The sequence below is a fragment of the Marmota flaviventris genome, chromosome 1 (genome assembly GCF_047511675.1).
Source record: "Marmota flaviventris isolate mMarFla1 chromosome 1, mMarFla1.hap1, whole genome shotgun sequence".
In the NCBI taxonomy this organism is placed as follows: Eukaryota; Metazoa; Chordata; class Mammalia; order Rodentia; family Sciuridae; genus Marmota; species Marmota flaviventris.
In genome coordinates, this window is record NC_092498.1 from 96,236,262 (window position 1) to 96,254,148 (window position 17,887).

At 39.6% G+C, this 17,887-nt stretch overlaps 1 long non-coding RNA gene across 1 annotated transcript; it reads right to left on the reverse strand.

Moving 5' to 3' along the window:
- Positions 1 to 246: 246 nt before the first annotated feature.
- On the reverse strand, positions 247 to 7,634 carry LOC117794564 (uncharacterized). The gene is made up of 3 exons (XR_004618456.1): positions 7,449 to 7,634; positions 3,634 to 3,708; positions 247 to 491 (listed from the first exon to the last, which is right to left on the reverse strand). It is a non-coding gene; the product is annotated as an uncharacterized lncRNA (long non-coding RNA).
- Positions 7,635 to 17,887: the final 10,253 nt, after the last annotated feature.

The following is a 17,887-nucleotide window of genomic DNA, read 5'->3' on the forward strand; positions in this document are numbered from 1 at the left end:
GAAAACAAGAGTAGGCTCCCTGTATCAGGTTTTCAATACTTTGATAGTAAATCCAGAGTCTTTCATCTTGGAAAATCTTTTGCAAAATATTTTATATGTGCATTCTTTAAGGAAGGCAGTGAAATTCTTAAATAATGCATCTCCAATAATAGTTTCCTGTAGATATAATTGTGGGTAACTAGCGTTAGTGACAGATTTAAAATTCTCCAATTAGTGCATTAAAAAAGAAAAAGGAGCCATTTAAAATTAGTTTTAATATTATTGCTTTATAGTGCAATATGTCCAAAATAGAATCACACCAACATTCAATCAATAGAAAGGTTTTTGAGTTATTTTACATGCAAGATCTTATCCTTGACATAAGGGTTTAATAGAGAGTACTGATATGGGGCTCTTCTAAGAATTCCAAAGCTGGGAACAAGGGTAGCCTCCACGTCTCAGCTTTTCCACAATTCAGCAGGAAATTCAGAGTCTTTCATCCTTGAAATGTTCTGCAAAATATTTTGTTCATGCCTTCTTCAGAAGAGGCATAATGGTTATTTGTTACTCTAAATCTTAAAATATGGTTTGTATTTTAGAACTATAGCCCATATCAGCTTGAACCATTGCAGTAGCACTGTTTCAAGGGGTCACCAACCACATGGAGCCACTGGCACCTGGATTGATCACTGGCACCTGATTGAGCCACTGGCACCTGGATTGATAGCTGGAAAGCTCTGTAGACACCACCCTGCAAGAAGGTGGAGGTCTTACCTGGAAACAGTAAGTCCCAAAAGACAGTTAGGCCACCTAGCATGACTCCATTTCCTGACCAGGGGGACAGGAACCCAGGGTCACCCCTGGTCTCAAACTGATGCCATAAGCCACAACATGGTGTGTGGTTGAGTCCAGGTGAGATCCTGACCAATTCTCTGGTGCAAGGATTTAATTGGTAAGAGAAATAAGATAGGTAATAAGAGGCCCCAGAGAGAGGAGATAGATACACAAATCTATCCACAAGGTGAAGGGAGGGATTATGCATGGTTAGAGTTCTGATAAATATTTTATGAACGTTCCTAGAGTATAGCACCAATAGTGAAAAATGCTGGTGGGACACCTCCTGCATTCCTACACCCCCTGGTTGTGCAGGGGCTTGGGCTGTGCCATTATTAGCTTATGGTCTTTCCTCTATTTGATTCTGAAAATAGCCTAGTGGGATAAATATCAATATCCTCAGTTTAGAAATGTTAAAGGCCAGCTGTTATTTTCGGTAACTTGTCAGAGACTGAACACCGAGCAGAAATGAAGCTTGGGAGATAAAGGCAAGTATTCCTGTAGAACTACCCTGTCTTTGTTAAGACACTCTACAGGAATACAACTATGTATGTGCTGCTTGCTTTGGGGCAAGGACAAGCACTGAAAAGCTGTCCCTGACAAAAATACATACTCTATCTGATCTGAATAGGAGCATGTCATTCTGTGGTTTTGTCAGAGACTTTCAGTGTCCTGAAATGACAAAAGAGTTGTTTGCTCTTGGACAAGTTATTTTGCCTCTTTTATCCCCTCTGTGAGAAGGGATGCCAGGGAGTTGCTTTGTGTGTCAGTGGAATCCTGTAAGCAAAGTGTGTAATATAGTCATAAATACATAAAAAAAACTCTCTAGAAATGTGGGTTATGATTGTTTAACCTTGAAATTGGACAGGTTGCAGTAGGTGATCTCTGGGGACCACATGCAGTGGAAATTTTAGTGTATTATATGTTTTAGCTAATCAGGTGGTGTGTGTGTGTGTGTGTGTGTGTGTGTGTGTGTGTGTGTGTGTGTATTCCAAGTAGCAGAGACCTAAATAAGACCAGTGCATAGGTAGGACATAAAGGTAGGACCAGGAGGTTACTAGGACATCAGAAATGGAGAAGAGAGGGTTTGGGGAAGCACAGGTCAAGGAACATGTGAAACGATGCTTGAGAGACACACTTAGCCTTTACTCCATGGAAACTGCAGGTTCATGTTCAGTTATGCTAGTGGCTCCAAGGACCTTGTAAGTAATCAGGAAGACGGCCACAAGGAGAAGGCAGTGGACCTGGTAGGAAGGGGCTTGGCTCTGAAAGGCAGTTGTGGGTCCTTGGGTTCTCATGACCAGACTCAGCACCTGAGGTAGCACCTGAGTGCCAGGCTTGCACACAGCATCTGAGGTTCATTTTCCAATGTCTCCAAAGGCAGCTTTTGGTTGTGCTGGGTTAATGACTTGGTGGTGACATATAAAGGTAATGGAATTTTTTGATAAAAGAATATTCTGGCACTACCATTTACATCTTCTATAGACATTAAGCCCAAATGAGGTATTAGATATTGACAGACGTGTCAACATTGGCAGAGAGAAATAATCAGTAGAAAGAGACGCAATACAGATGGTGGGCGATGGGGTAGTGAAATAATGGCTTTTTTTTTTTTGCTTTCTCTTTTTGTCTCTCTCTCTTCCAGATTTCCAGCTGCAAGAAAATATTTCTTTGGGGGATAAAAATCTATGCCACCCATGTTGTTATGAAAATAAATTTTACATTTTGTTGTCAGTATATACAATTGTTTCTTTCAATTGCTATTCTCACTCTTATTAATTACTTGAGAAAATCTGCACCAAACCTGCAGCCAGTCACACATTCATTTCAAGGACATTTTTTTTCCTACATATTTTTTCCTTTCCTCCACAACTTTTCCTGGTATTCTCGCCTCCAGATAGTGTAGGGCATATTCATCTAAATTAAACACATAGTTAAAAAGTATTGGGGGGCTGGGGATGTGGCTCAACTGGTAGCGTGCTCACCTGGCATGCATAAGGCACTGGCACATAAAAATAATAATAAAGATATTTTTTTAAAAAACGTATTGGGGCACCTCTCTTGGGCAGGATGAAGTCCTGGAAAAGCCAGGGTGGGCTTTCTTAGCCTTTAGCAAGGGTTTGAGAGATTCTCAGAAAGACCCTTATGGTTTCCAATAAAAGAAAACATATGGTTGAATGAGGGAACCACATGTGTTCCCAAACTGTGTCCTCCAGCTGTTGTTCCAGAGGAAACCATTCTGGTGGACCCAGACCTCAAATTGCTTGGGGAAGCCATGCAGTTGGTGGGAAGAGCAGAACAGGACACACAGACATGCTGTGTGAAGATCTGGATGCTAAGTGTGGGACCTTGTTGACTGACCCCTGTAACCTGCTCTTGAGATTCTAATTGTCCTATGTGCGTGCCCAGGCTGAATGGTGAAGTTGTCTTTTTTATATAAATGGAGTCTTTTGTCCCTTTTGGGAAACATGTTTTGTTGTTGCCGTGCTAGAGCACCTAAAACAGTGGAGCATACCTCAAATGTTGGTCTTGTCAACCATCCTCCTTATTGACCCTTGCCATTTTGCTACTCTGCCTGCCTCTTTCCCCTACCTCACACCTTCTAGAACTTCTGCTTTTCATTTTAGGAAGAACTTCCATAACATTTTCCATAATGATACACAATTTACAGTACTACCAACAATGCCTAACAATTTCCTTTTCTTCACGTTCTTAAAAGCACCATTGGTCTTCTGATTTTTAGTTAATACCTTTCATAAGAGATGTGAGATAGGCAACACATTTAAAAAAAATTGTAGGTCATGCAGTATAAATTCCCACCTGGCTAAGGAGTCACTAAAGCTTGAAACTTGAAGACAGAGGGAGGTCTTGTTCCAGGGGTCTCTCTGCCACTCACTGTAAAGAGAAAACAAATGCTGGTTATTCCTTCCATGTCACACAGGAGGAGCAGCTTAGGCAGGATTGGAATACCCACTCTGTTATGGTAAGATACGAGGTGTCCCCCAAAAGCTCATGTGTGAGACAATGCAAGACACGAGAGGTAAAATGGTTGGGCTATGAGAGCCTTAACCTAATAGGGATTAACTGGGTGGTGACTATATACAGGAAGGTGTGGATGGGGGAGGAGGGTCATTAGGATCATGCCTCTGGGGTTTATATTTTGTCTATGGTGAGGGGAACTCTCTCACTCTCTCCCTCCCTCACATTCTCTCTCCCATTCTGCTTCATGGTATTCATGTCCTGAGCCACTTTCCTCTATCACACTATTCTGCAATGATGTTCTGCCATGCTTTGGACCCAGAACAATGAAGCTGACTGGCTGTGGACTGACATGACTGAAAAAAGTTTATTTGGGGGCTTTCTTAAGAGCCTCCAAATAAAAGTTTCCTCTTCTAAAATTGTGCTTGTCAGGTCTTTTGGTCACAACAAGGAAAAAGCTAACTAAAACAATCACTAATTGTATTTATAACCTATTTTTTAAACTTGTTTATTTTTGTATATGCTTCATAATATACACAAAGCATTTCTAATTTTGCATGTGTAATATATATTGGGGGTTTATTCATTGGAAAAATGAGGTGAAGAGATTTTTGAAAAGCCAGAACAGCAAAACAAGCTGCCTATCAAAAAGTCACAATGATTATAATGCTACAGAAATAAAAACACTTTGCTCTTGGCAAAGGGATACACAAATTAGGGACTCAGTGCACTTGTCAAATTGAAGGTATTCATATACAGTGACTATCCCTCTGGCTGCATCCTGAGCAAAGGTGGACAATTGACAAGTAGACATTCTCAGTGGAAAGGAGAAAGCAGCAAGGGCTGTATTAGCACATGGCATCATCAAGGTGGTGCTGATTGCAAGTCACTTTTAATGAGTTTCAGCAGTTATAGTTATTTAAAAGTGTACATTTCCAGTTTCCATTCCTAGATTTAGACTCATTGTGTTGGGTGCCAACTCCACTTTTTTTATTAAAAGCATCCCAGTTGCTTCTTATGCAGGTGGTCATCTTCCAAAACCTCTAGCAAACACAATCAAGTATTAGAAATATTTCCATTAAAGTTAGGAAAAAGAAAGAGATGTTTATGATCATGAATGACATTTGCATAGTCTGGAGAATCTCAACTTGAATGATTCTGTAATGTAGGAAGAATTTAGCACTTGAAATGAGAACATGGAAAATAATCACAGAAATTATAGCATTTCTATATCATAGCAATAAAGAGTGAGAAGTACATAACACAATTTTACCATGCACAAAGCAATAAGTACTGTAAGATACCTAAGAATGAAGCTAGCAATACCAATTCCAGATCTTTTGAGGGAAAATGGAAGAACTTTACAAAGAAACTCAAACTGAAATATGAATAAGTAACAAGGCACACAAACCTATGCAGGAAATGGTCACTGTATGACATAAATGGGTCTGAAACACCTGGATCTTTCCTTTTGAGATGAAGACTAAGACAAGGATGCCTGTCCACTGCACTTCTATTAAGTATTGCGCCAGAAGTCTCAACCAGGGCATTAAGAATGCAAAATTAATAAAAGTTAGGGATGTTGAGTAGATATAAAACTGCCTTTAGTTACAGTTAACATGAATATATACACAGAAAAATTAAAGAATCAATCAAAAAATAAAAATTAATAAGACAATTCAGCAAATCTATACATACCTTTCAGAATCTATTGCAATTTTCTATACCATTAACAAAAGAAATTTTGGAACATGAAATTTAAAATTTCTACAAACCTATTTCCCTTCATAGTCATAGCCAAACCCTCCAGGTTTGCCATATCTCCTTGTTCATTTTCTGGATTAATTTTATAACACTAAACATGGCTAAATAGTCAGTGATCACACTTTCCTAGTATGATTCTTTTTATTTAAATATACACTATTCTTTACATGGTTGTTCATCAATGGTATTGTAGTTACTATTACTGAGAAAAATGATAATTTGATGGAAACTCTCGTTAATGTCTTGGCTATGTTCAGAAAAGAGGATAGATGTGGATAAAAGGTTTAGCTTGGTTCTTTTTGAAGAGAATAGGTTAACTGTAGGCTGAATTTAAACATGAGATACATTAAACAAAATATTCAGGAGGCTGTTATACAGATGAAGCTTGTGCTTGTGTACTAGGAGATTAACATATTAATCCAAAATGAAGTCACTTTGCAAAGAATCCCTGTCATTAAACCTAAGCTGCTTAATTGTAAGATGGAAACTTCCAAGAAATCAGGAAACAACAGCCAAAGACTCAAGCCAGATCATGAACAATATCAAAATAAACAGATTAATAGGAGATTCACATCAACTAAACATATGGGCCCAGTCAACAGTTACAGGCATGGTAAAGAAGTCATTAGTATTTAAATCACACAGACAAGGAAAGAAACCTGAGGTCACCAATCTGCGCCTTGCACTATCTTGCTGCATCTTTGTTCCAACTTCGGCTGTCATGCAGCCACCACCACTTGTCACACCTAGCAGAGCTCCAGTCTGTGTTGGTTCATGAATCACTAACAATAGCCAAGTAGCTTTTTGCAATTCAATTTTTTTGAAGTTATGACTTCTGACATGTGTAAGTAGGTACAAAAGGTAGCCTATTCACCTTTTCCTAAATTCTCACTTATACCAGCAGTAAATGGTTGGTTATGGTGAAAGAAATATTTATTTGTTTAAAAAATAATTATGAATACATGCATGAGGTCTTCATGAAGCCCAAATATTTTATTCTATAATTTCTCATGATCCTGAGTACTGAAGCAGAGTCATACCCAGGTATTATATCTAGATCATGGTTAGATAAATGACACCATACAACTAGCCTTCCATAAAGCTTTGCTAAATTTCACCTGTAACTGATCAACCCTTAATGATCTTGTGTTCCTAGCCAGCACATTGAATGTGCCTCCACCAGGCCCTTGTAGAGCTGAGAGAATGATGCTGTCAGCCAGGATGCTTGGCCAAGGGGAAAGATAGCAGTTCAGGAGGTTGGTCTTGGGGATCAGGTGGGCACAATGGCCAGGTGTTGAGGGGAGAGTGGGATACATATAGGGTGGGATTTAGGGTGCAGGCTCATTATTTCACTTTGTTCAGAGTATAGTGAGGTCAGAGCAGGAAGTGAGATGGGGGCTAGTCTAAGTGGTATACCCAGAACAGACACAGCACAATTTTGAGCATAGACAAGGGCCAGTCTAAACCACTGTGCCATCCAGTAGGCACAGTAATACACAGCAGAGTCACTTCTTTCTAGATTTCTTACTATAAACATCTTCTATCTTTGCCTTTATCAGCCTCATATTTCCTTGAATTTATTCCTGAGTCCAACTTAAAATTGAAAATATCATAGTAGAGAATTCGTCTTGGGGACTTCCCCTCCTTGAATTGGTACCAGTGGATATATTTATTTGCTTCACGAAATTCACAGATGATTATTACATATGATCCAGGTGACCTGATGACTGACCTTATTCTGCCTTCCAGACTGGAAGATGTTTGACTGCCTGCACGGATAACAACAACAACAACAACAACAAAAATAATGAGTAAGGGGGATGTGAGTTCTTTACTATGGCTTGCCTATGGGGGAAAACTACATCACATGAGCATCATTGCTACATACTTACCAGGAGGCAGGATGGCTAGAAGAAGTAGGGCTAGAGCCCACAGCATTCCTTCTTCCCAGGGGCTTAGAAAGAAAAGGACCAGACAATAAGAGGAGAAGAAAAGCCTCCCAACACTCCAAGTCCGCTCAAAATGGAAGTGATACCTCCAACAGTGACTTAGAGCTGATCCTCCTGACTGAATCAGAGGCAAGGAGAAGTAACTAAGGAGCTTCCTGAGAAGAAAACCCAGCTGTTTACCCAGAAAGGGTTGTGCTGGGAGGAGCCCCTGCCTCTCTGCTTCTGCCCCTCTCTCTAGTGCCACCTTTTGGCCCCTGAGGGCAGGCCCTTTGCAGAGGAGGAGAAGCCAGGAGTCTGGAGAGCTCAGAGGTGAAGAAGGTTAGCACAAGCATAGTGGGAGGCAGAACCCTGGATGAAAATGCCTGTCTTCTGGAACTTCAGGTCTCTGAATTTTAGAGTTGCTGCTGCTGCCATGATTGTGTCTTGAGATGAAACTTCTTTATTATGGCCTATACCACCTACTTACATCTGTATATTGACTTTGAGGTGACCACCAACTGCAAATCAGATAAACCTTGGATCTACTTTATTAAAAGAGACTAGGGATGTTGGCTGCAAATGACACTACTCCAACACAAATGGATGTGTGTCAGAAGTGGGGGTCAGGGGACGGACATTATGCTGCCACAGGAGCAGCTCTGAAAGCACAGGACACTATGTCACATGCAGGATGACTTTGCAGGGCCCAGCATGCTCCATTGCCAGTCGGTTTATATCTTGATCCTTCCTCTCTTCAGTGAGACTGAATCTGATCTGTCAATTAATAATTGAAGGAAAGTTACAGGCTGGATCCTATTGGAAAAGACTGTTTGATATGTTAAAATAACACATCTTTATGTGTCCCAGGAGTTGTTGAATATATACTGAAAACTTCTGCTGATACCACACTGCAAGAAGGTAGGAGACTTACCTGGAAACAGTAAGTCCTACAAGACAGTGAGGCAACCTCGTGTGGCTCCATGTCCTGATCAGGCGGACCGGAGCCCAGGGTGACCCCTGGTCTCAAACTGCTGCCATGAGCCATAACATGACAGGTGGTTGAGGTCAGGTGAGATCTTGAGCCAATTCTCTGAGGCGAGAATTTAATTTGTAAGAGAAATAAAAGTGGGAAGAAGAGGCCTCAGAGAGAGGAGATAGATACACAAATCTATCCACAAGATGAAGGGAGGAAGGATGCATGGTTATATTTCTGAGAAATGTTTTATGAATATTCCTAGACTAATAGCACCAATAGTGAGAAATGCTAGTGGGACACGTCCTGCACTCACCCTCTCTGGTTGTTCATGGCTTGAGCAGGGCCATTATCAGCTTATGGTCTTTTCTCTATTAGATTCTAAAAATAGCCTGGATCTTTCTCTTTGAGATGAAGACTAAGAAAAGAATTCAAGTCACTTCTCTCCTATTAAATATTGCATCAGAAGTCTCAACCAGGACATTAAGAATGCAAAATTAATAGAAGTTAGGAATGTAGAGTAGATATAAAACTGCCTTTAGTTATAGTTAATATGAATACATACACAGAATAATTAAAGAATCAATAAATAAAATAAAAATTGTTAAGACAAATAAGCAAGACTATTAGAGTAAAATTCACACCCTTTCAGAATCTATTGCATTTCTCTCTACCATTAACAAAAGAAATTTGAGAACATGAAATTTAAAATTTACTACAAAATTTATTTTCTACAAACTTATGTCTCTTGATAGTCACAGCCAAGCCCTCCAGCACTTTGATGTCTTCCTGTTCAGTTTCCTCTTATCTGGATTAATTTTACAACACTAACATGGTTGAATAGGCTGCAATTGCACTTTCCTGCATGACTTTTTGATTTAAAAATACAATATCCTTATATGGTTGTTCATCAAAGAGATTTTAGTTTTATTTATTGAGAAAAATGATAATTTAATAGAAACTTTTAATGGCCTGTGCCCACAAAAGAGGGTAGAAGTAGATAGAAAGTTTAGATTTGTTCTTTGAGAAGAGAACAGATTGTATGCTAAATTCAATGAGAAGAATGTAAGCAAAATTCATGGAAGGCCAACTATAGAGATGGAGCTTGTGTTTGTGTACTAGGAGATTAACAGAGTAACCAAAATGGAGTCACTGTGCAAAGAATCTCTGTCATTAAACCTACACTGTTGCTGGGTCTGATAGTGCATGCCTATACTCCTAGTGGCTCATGATCTTGAGGCAGGAGAATCATGAGTTCATAGCTAGCCTCAGCAACTTAGTGAGTCCCTAAGCAAATCATCAAGAGGCTGTCTAAAGAAAACACACACACACACACACACACACACAGAGGCTGCATAAAGAAAATATATACATATGTATGTATTTTCATATATATATATGGCTGGGGATATAGCTCAGTGGTTAAGCATCCCTGAGTTCAATCCCTGGTACAAAATATACCCATAAACCAAACCACACAAAATCCCCAAAACCTAAATTATTTAATTGTAACATTGAACCTTCCAAGAAATCAAGAAATAACAGCCAAACACTCAAGCAAACCAATTTGCAAACAATAACAAAAAAGGGAACTAACAGGAAATTCACACTAATCAGTCACAGGGGCCAAGTCAACCATTGCAGGCATGGTAAGAAAGATCTTAGGCATTAAACCACAGAGACAAAGAGAAATCTGATGTCACCAGTCTGCTCCTTGGACTATCTTGCATCCTTCTTCCTGCTCAGGCTGTCATGCAACCACCAACACTTGTCACACCCAGCAGAGTTCCTGTCTGTGTTGCAGACTGATGCCACCTATTTCATGAATCACTAACCATAGCCACCTAGATCTCTGAAACTCAATTTCTTAAAGTTATGTTCTCTGACATGTGTAAGTAGATACAAAAGGTAGCATATTTATAATAATATTTTTTCCTATGCTCTCACTCATATCAATAGCACCATTGTTGGTGGTGAGGGAAATATTGATTTGTTCAATAAAATAATTATGTCTGTTGACATGAGGTCTTCATGAAGCACAAATATTTATTCTATCATTTCTTGTAATCCTGAGTAATGAATCAGTCACTCCTAGATATTATCTGTAGATCACAATTGGATAAATGACACCATGAAACTAGCCTTTCACAATGCTCTCCTAGATGTCACCTATAACGATCAACCCTAAGTGACCTTGTGTTCCTAACCCAGTGCATTGAATGCCTCCACCAGGCCCTAAGAGAGCTGAGAGAATGATACTGTCAGGCAGGATACTTAGCCAAGGATGAGAGAGAACAGTTCAGGAGGTTGGTCTTGTGGGCTGGTGGGGGCAATGTACAGATGTTGAGGGGGGAGTAGGGCAAATATAGGGTGGGAGTGAGGGTTTAGGCTCATAATTTCCCTTTGTTCAGAGTACAGTGAGGTCAGGGGCAGGAAATGCAATGGGGATTTATCTCTATTTATGTACTAGCAGCAGACATAGTAACATTTTGAGTACAGATAAAGGCAGATCTAAACCATTGTGCTAGTCCAGTAGGCACAGTAATACACAGTGGAGTCACTTTTTTCCACATTTTGTACTGCTAATTTAAATCTCCTATCTGGGACTTCAAAGCATCATATTTCCCTCAAAGGAATCCTGACTCTACCACAAGCTTGGTATTTAAAAATTTATAGTGGAGAAGCTATCGTGGGGCCTTCCCCTCCTTGAATTGGTACCAGTAGATATAGTTACTTGCTTCACATAAATCACAAGTGATTGGCACATATGACCCAGGTGAACGTGTGACTGACACATTCTCCCTTCCAAACTGGAAGATGTTTGACTGCCTGGAACAGTAACAACAACAATAAAATTTAACAGCAAAGAGGTAAAGGAATTCTTTCTTATAAATAGATACTAGGGATGTTGACTGCACATGACATTACACAAACACAAATGGATTTGTGTGTGTTTGTGTGTGTGTGTGGGTGGGTGGTCAATGCAGGGACATGAAGTGACCACAGGAGAAGCTCTGAAAGCACAGGGCCCTAGGTCACATGCAGAACGACTTTGCAGGTCCCAGCATGCTCCATTGTCAGTCAGTTCATATCATGATCTTCCTCTGTTCAGGGAGACTGAATTTGAATTGTCAATTAATAACTAAAAGAAAGTCATGTTCTGTAAACTAATAGAAAGGGTGCTTAGTGTGTTGAAATAACCCCTCTTTCATAAGGGAAATGCCTTTTATGTCTCAGTAGTAGAGTTGAATATACACCAGTCTACAGAAGAGCCCAATGTTGGGTTACTAATTTTATCTAAGAAGGAGCATTTCTCAGATATGCAGGAATAAACCAGTAGAACAGAGCTCAATCTCATACGAAGAATGGAATGTTTGTTCTCTCAAAGGCTGACAGTGAGTACAGAAAAAGTAGAATGACTGTATGTTTAGAATATATTGTGAAAGTGGACTGCCAAAATCTACACTACTCCTGGTACTGGACAGATTGAGTCCAAGTCTGAGCACCTACTGGCACCATGGATGGGAAGGGTAGCTGTTTTTATGCTCACATTAGCCTACATTCCTCTTCTTCCAGACTCCAGTCACCTACTTATGTGATGTAAATGTTCTATGTAAAACCTCACTTCGGCTGAATCTGATGTCATGTTTTCTCTGAAGAGATACTACTCTGATACTGTGAACGTTTTTCTTCTCCTGAAGCACTTTGTTATCATCCATATCTAGGTATACATATGCTAATTGCCTCAGGGACATATGTTTTCCTCCTGTGTCTATAATAAGAAAATGAACCCGAAGGTACCAGAATCCTTAAATCGAAAACCTAATAAAAGTTAGACATTAGGCATTATCTTGGGGCTTCAGGTGTCCTCTGCTCTTTCTTTTAGAGCAGTGTCAGAAGGGGTGGGGTGTAGCTCAAGGATAGCTTGCACAGGTAGTATCTTCAAGCTCTGCATTGAAACTCAGCACCACAATAGCAAAAGAAAAAAAAGAAAGAAAGAAAAAAAAAAAAAAAAACAGAACAGTATCTGGGGAGTGGAGAGAAGGTGTTTGGAGTGTAAACAATCTTGAGCATCAGATTCCCAAACCTCTCCCACAGAGGGTAACAATTTTTGCATAACCAACACAGAGAGCCCAGCATACCACAACAGGGAGAGCAGGTCCAATCCATGCCTCACCTGTGTAAAGATAGGTGTTTCCTTTCAAAAAGCTGTGGGCTTTTTGAAAGTGAGCAAAGTTGGTTGTGGTTTAACTGCCCTCACCTTCTGTTCTAACACCCCACCATCCCTGTACTGCCCTAACCAGTAGGGGCCGGTTTGACTATGAGCCTTTTCCAAGAATCAACCACATTTCACAGATCACAAAAACTAAAGAAACTAAAGAAAATACAACACATCAGCTACACCAGTACCTTCCACCTCTGTGTCCTCCACCACCAGAGCTCTCCCTCTCTGCATTGCTCAAGCTCAAGGCTGCTCAGGTGTACTGTGGGAAGGATGAGGGTCAGAGGTGAAAGTGGTGGTGGTGGGGGGCGGGGACCTGCCTAGTCCCAGCCAGAGATGTCAGCCCCACAAAGCTCTCAGTGATCCAAGTATTCCTGCCTTTGTGTCTGCTTTCCCAGGGCAGGGAGAGTCTGGCCACTGCAGGAGCATCAAGAAGAAGATCTAAAGTAAATCTGATAATTTTGGACTCTGGCTGGTCTTATTTGTTTCCAAATGGGAATCTCTGCTTGTTTTCCAAAGAAAGTGTCTCCCAGAAAGTGAAGCTGATTATAAATGAGCAAAACATCTCCAATATTAAATAAGACATTGTTTTAATTTAAACGTATAGATGTTTCTAACTTTAAAACGATGCATCAAAGAAATGGAAAAATATGCATTAATTTTTTTACCCACCTTCCATACACTGAAAGCTTCATTGTGTATCATTTCCTACAGAAATGCAGAAAGACTCAGCAAACAAGAGTCATATTTCTTAGTCGTATTATTATTAACAGAAAAAAACATCAAAGGACCACAGCAAACGTTGCAAAGAGATACAAATATCTGAAATATATGAAAAGATGTTTGTCTTCACTCATAAGGAGAAAGAGAAAAGCAATTAAAACCACACAAGATCCTATTTTTCACCTGTCAGATTAGCAAATTCCTGATGCTTGGCAGCAAGCTCATAAATTCATATACATGGGGATAGAAGAGCCATGTGGGGCTCTCCGTGAAAGATAGAATGGCATTGCCTAACAAAATTACCAGTGTGGACATGTGCAGATGAACATAAAACTGGTTATTTGCTGTGAGAATATATTGAAACAAACCAAGGCCCTATCAGAGAGAACTGATGAAATATAATATTTTATGGAAAATGCCTCTAGTTCTCTAAACATCCCAATGCACTGATCTCAAAAGAGATTTCAGATTTATAAATAAAAAAGTGCAGAATAATGTACATTGTATATTTACTTTATGAAATAAGGTGAAATGGGAATATATATATATATATATATATATATATATATACATATATATATATACTTTTGCATGTATACATATATTCATATGTTATACATACATATATATATATATATATACATACATACATACTTACAGAAATTTCAAGTGGAATGTTTTGAATGTGAATATATTACCTAAAAGTTTAAGTAAATTAATAATGTACATATTTCAATAATACCTTTATATACACATGTATATTATATTTGTTACCATGATTATTTTTCATTTCTTAAAAGAATTTCATTTTTTGAAGGTGCATATTGATCTATCCAATGACATTCCTTTATTTTATTAATTTCTTATTGGGCAATTGTGTTAATGTGGCTCTTTTATATGTAGCAATATATTGAATGAACATCTTTGCACATAATTTTGGCACACACACACACACACACGGGTACTGTTATCTCTCCTTGATGGGTTCTTGTGGATTCCAATCTAAGCTAGCTGTCTTGTAACTGAGAAGGTACTTTAGTCACTTGATGGCCTCGATCCTGGCTGTTCATAGATACTGAAAGAGTTTTTGAAGTTCCTGTACCCTGCCTGTGATAAGGTTCATGCCTCAGTTACTCTCAAGGGCTCCCATGAAGACAGAGAGACCCAGAGGCAAATGGACAGGGTAGCAGGTTTCCAGTCAGACTTGGAATCATGTGAACTCTGGACTCACTTAATGTTCAAAATTGGGCATATTTGGCATAGTGGTTTACTTGTTATCCCTGGGTATAATTAACTTTAGGATTAACGTGTGATTAACCCTTGGTCTCTGAGATTTGGTATGGCATAATTTCTGTATAGTGCTGTAGTTGAGAGCATTGGAGAGAAGGTGAACTGAACCCCTCTCCCCATCTGCTCTCCTTCCCCAGGTCAGGCTGATGGGTTTCAGGGCTCAGAGAACAGCTGATTCTCCCCCACCTCCTCCCTGAAGCCACAGAAACCCAATGCTCTGCAAACTAGAGACGTGCACAAACCCCGACCCTGCAAACCCTCGACCCTGCAAACCCCCTTCTGTAAGTGACGTCCCCATGTTCAAATGCTTTTCCATTGCAAATGCAAACTCCAAGGACTGCCCTGTGGAGTTCCTGATGCTATGTGGACGATAGTCAAAGAAAACAAAAAGCAAACCAGTAACTAGCCTAACAGAAGATGATGGGAACCATGCATTCAGTGACATAAGTGTTTATGTCTCATGAAAATGTTGACTTCTAGCCTTTTGGATGAATTATATTATCTTGGTGTATTATCTCTGGTTATGTCTTAGAAATCTGAATTTCTGGTGTGACAGCTATATAGGACCTTGATTAGTACAATGAAGAAAGTCTAGTACTCTTAGTGTGGTCTGTTTGATAGACAAAGAGCCTTCACAAAAATGAAGTTCATGGGGAAAATAATTTCAGAACAATGAAGTGAACACGTTATGGGGGGCTTTCTGAGAATTGTTGTCTGGAAATTTTCTCTTTGCTAAATATTTGAAAACATGGCATTTCATATATATATATATATAAATAATTGAGAAGTATATGAAATTCTATGTTTCCATGAATGATAATTGAGAAATACTGTCTTTGTTGTGAAATTTTACAAACCTTTATTACATTTTGCCATCGAACACCTGTGGGTAGAACCTGCTGTTCTCCTGTTTGTTTCATCCAGCCATGTAACACGGATTCAAGTCACAGACAGCCTATTGGTGGATGGAAGGTCAGTATGTAAAAGTCTTCCCACCATGAAAAATTGTATGGGTGGTTGTCCTCTAACCCTCTAATAGTAAGAACAGTACAGGAGTTTAGAGAAGAAATATAACAGATAAGGCTCCTCTCTTCACAATTCCTATGAGGATGGAGATTTTACTGAAAAGTCATAGGTTTTACTCTACGAGTAAACAATAAAGAATGTAAGAGCAGAGCTCCTAACATCAGTCTGTTTAGTTGGAAATTCTATTGCTTACTAGTTCTGGAAGGCTACTTAGGCCTTGGTGCCTCAATTTCCCCTTCTTTAGACAGATATAATTGTATGTATTTCAAGATGTGCTTGGGAGAAGCTGGGTTTGTAGTTCAGTGGTAGAGCATTTGCCTAGCATGGTGAGGGTCTGGGGGTAACACACAATTAAATCAGTATCTGGTACATAGTGAGCACTCTTTAAATGATTGGTATTATTGCTTCATTTGAATGTCAATCCTTGAATTTGTAATTTTGCCTAAAAATCTGAAATGATTTAATTTGAACATTTTCTTCTAAAGAAGGATAACCAAGGCAGTATGGGAATCAACTAGAATGATGATTATGTGCTGCATATTTCAAAAGGCTAAAAAAAGGATTTTGCCTGACAAAATGATAATAGGATTTTTAATGACAAAATGATAAATGTCTGAGGATAGATAAATAGATAAATAGATGTTAACCTTGATTTAAACATTATACAATGTATTCGTGTATCAAGTATCACATGCTTTCATAAGTATGTATAAATTGTAGGCATCACTTTAATTAAAAAGAGCAAATGGTATAGCTAATTAGGGCCAGACTGAGTAACCAGGGTTCTCACTGGCTGTGAAGTGTGACTTCTGGTCTAGGATTCCTCCCACCCCAACATGGGGCTTCTCTACATGGGGGCAGTTGTGCTGTGGTGGAAAAGACTGGGCCAAGAAGGAGGCATATCCTACCTCATGCCTCAGAAACACACCTGGATACTTCAGAATGCTCCCAATGGTGACTGTGAGGACTGCTGGGCCCAGTGAATCTATGGAAGGACCTGGGAAGTCAGAACATAATCTATATGCAGAGAGAGCACATCAGGCTCACAGCCCACTTCTCCAACAATGCAGTTAGTTGTCATTCATGGATGCACACTTACAAGGGAAGCAGAAATTCTATTCCATCTATAACAAGGGGACAAATTATGGTGATTTCAAAATAGGTCACAGTTTTATCCAAAGAAGAAGACAATTTATAAATTAGTGACAAAACAGTGGTATGGTATATATATGAAGAGAAAACACAGGTACACTCAAACCCTTAAGGAAATACTCTCACTCATTGGAAGATGCCTTTAGTATAGAGGTAACACACGTGCTTGATTTCGTTTAAATGGGTGAAAGAAGGACATAATATTGTAGAATTACACATGCGTACATACACAGACTCTGGGTCTGGGTCTCCCTGGCTTTAAATTATGGGCATTACTTCAAAAACTAGTGATCATAAGGGAAAACAAATTTTCCAATCTATAAAGTACCTACATAAAAAGACTCAGAGGGTTCATGGAATGCCTGGTTTGTGGTAGAAGTCATGTCCCTGCTCCATCCCACTCATCCCCTGCAGAGAAGTAAGAACAGAGATCTTCCTTGGTGCTTTTGCCTGTGTTTGAGCGTGGTCCCTGCTGTTTCTAACATAGAGTGGAGCACTTGCAAGTGCGGTGGAGGACTTGCCTGTCTGCACCAAGCATTACCAACTTACCTTACTCACACAGCTCCAGGACACAGGGAATTGTAACCTCATTTTATAGGAAGGCACTATGGCATAGAGATAGTAAGACTCTGAGGTCGCCCAGATACTACATTCTAGACCCAGAATTGAAATCCAAGCTCTCAGGGTCCAGTGACTCAAATCCTCTGTTTCGCTGCCCATTGGGATTTAGTGCAGCATTTACAGTGTGCACCAGGAAACATGCTGCTTGTGAGACTTTAACACAGAGCAGAGCACACACAGTGCCAAGTCACATTAGACGTTTTCCTATTTTCAAGTGAATGTCTTCAACCAAATGAAATTGAATGTATGATCTTTAAAAGAGCAGAAATGTGTCTTTATTTGGCCCTTGAGTCAGTGCCCCAAGGAAAGTCCAAGACCCCCATCCCTGGGACAGAATTGGAAATTGGTGTTGGACCCCTGTTAACAACAAAAGCTTGAGGTCATGTCTAGCTGTCA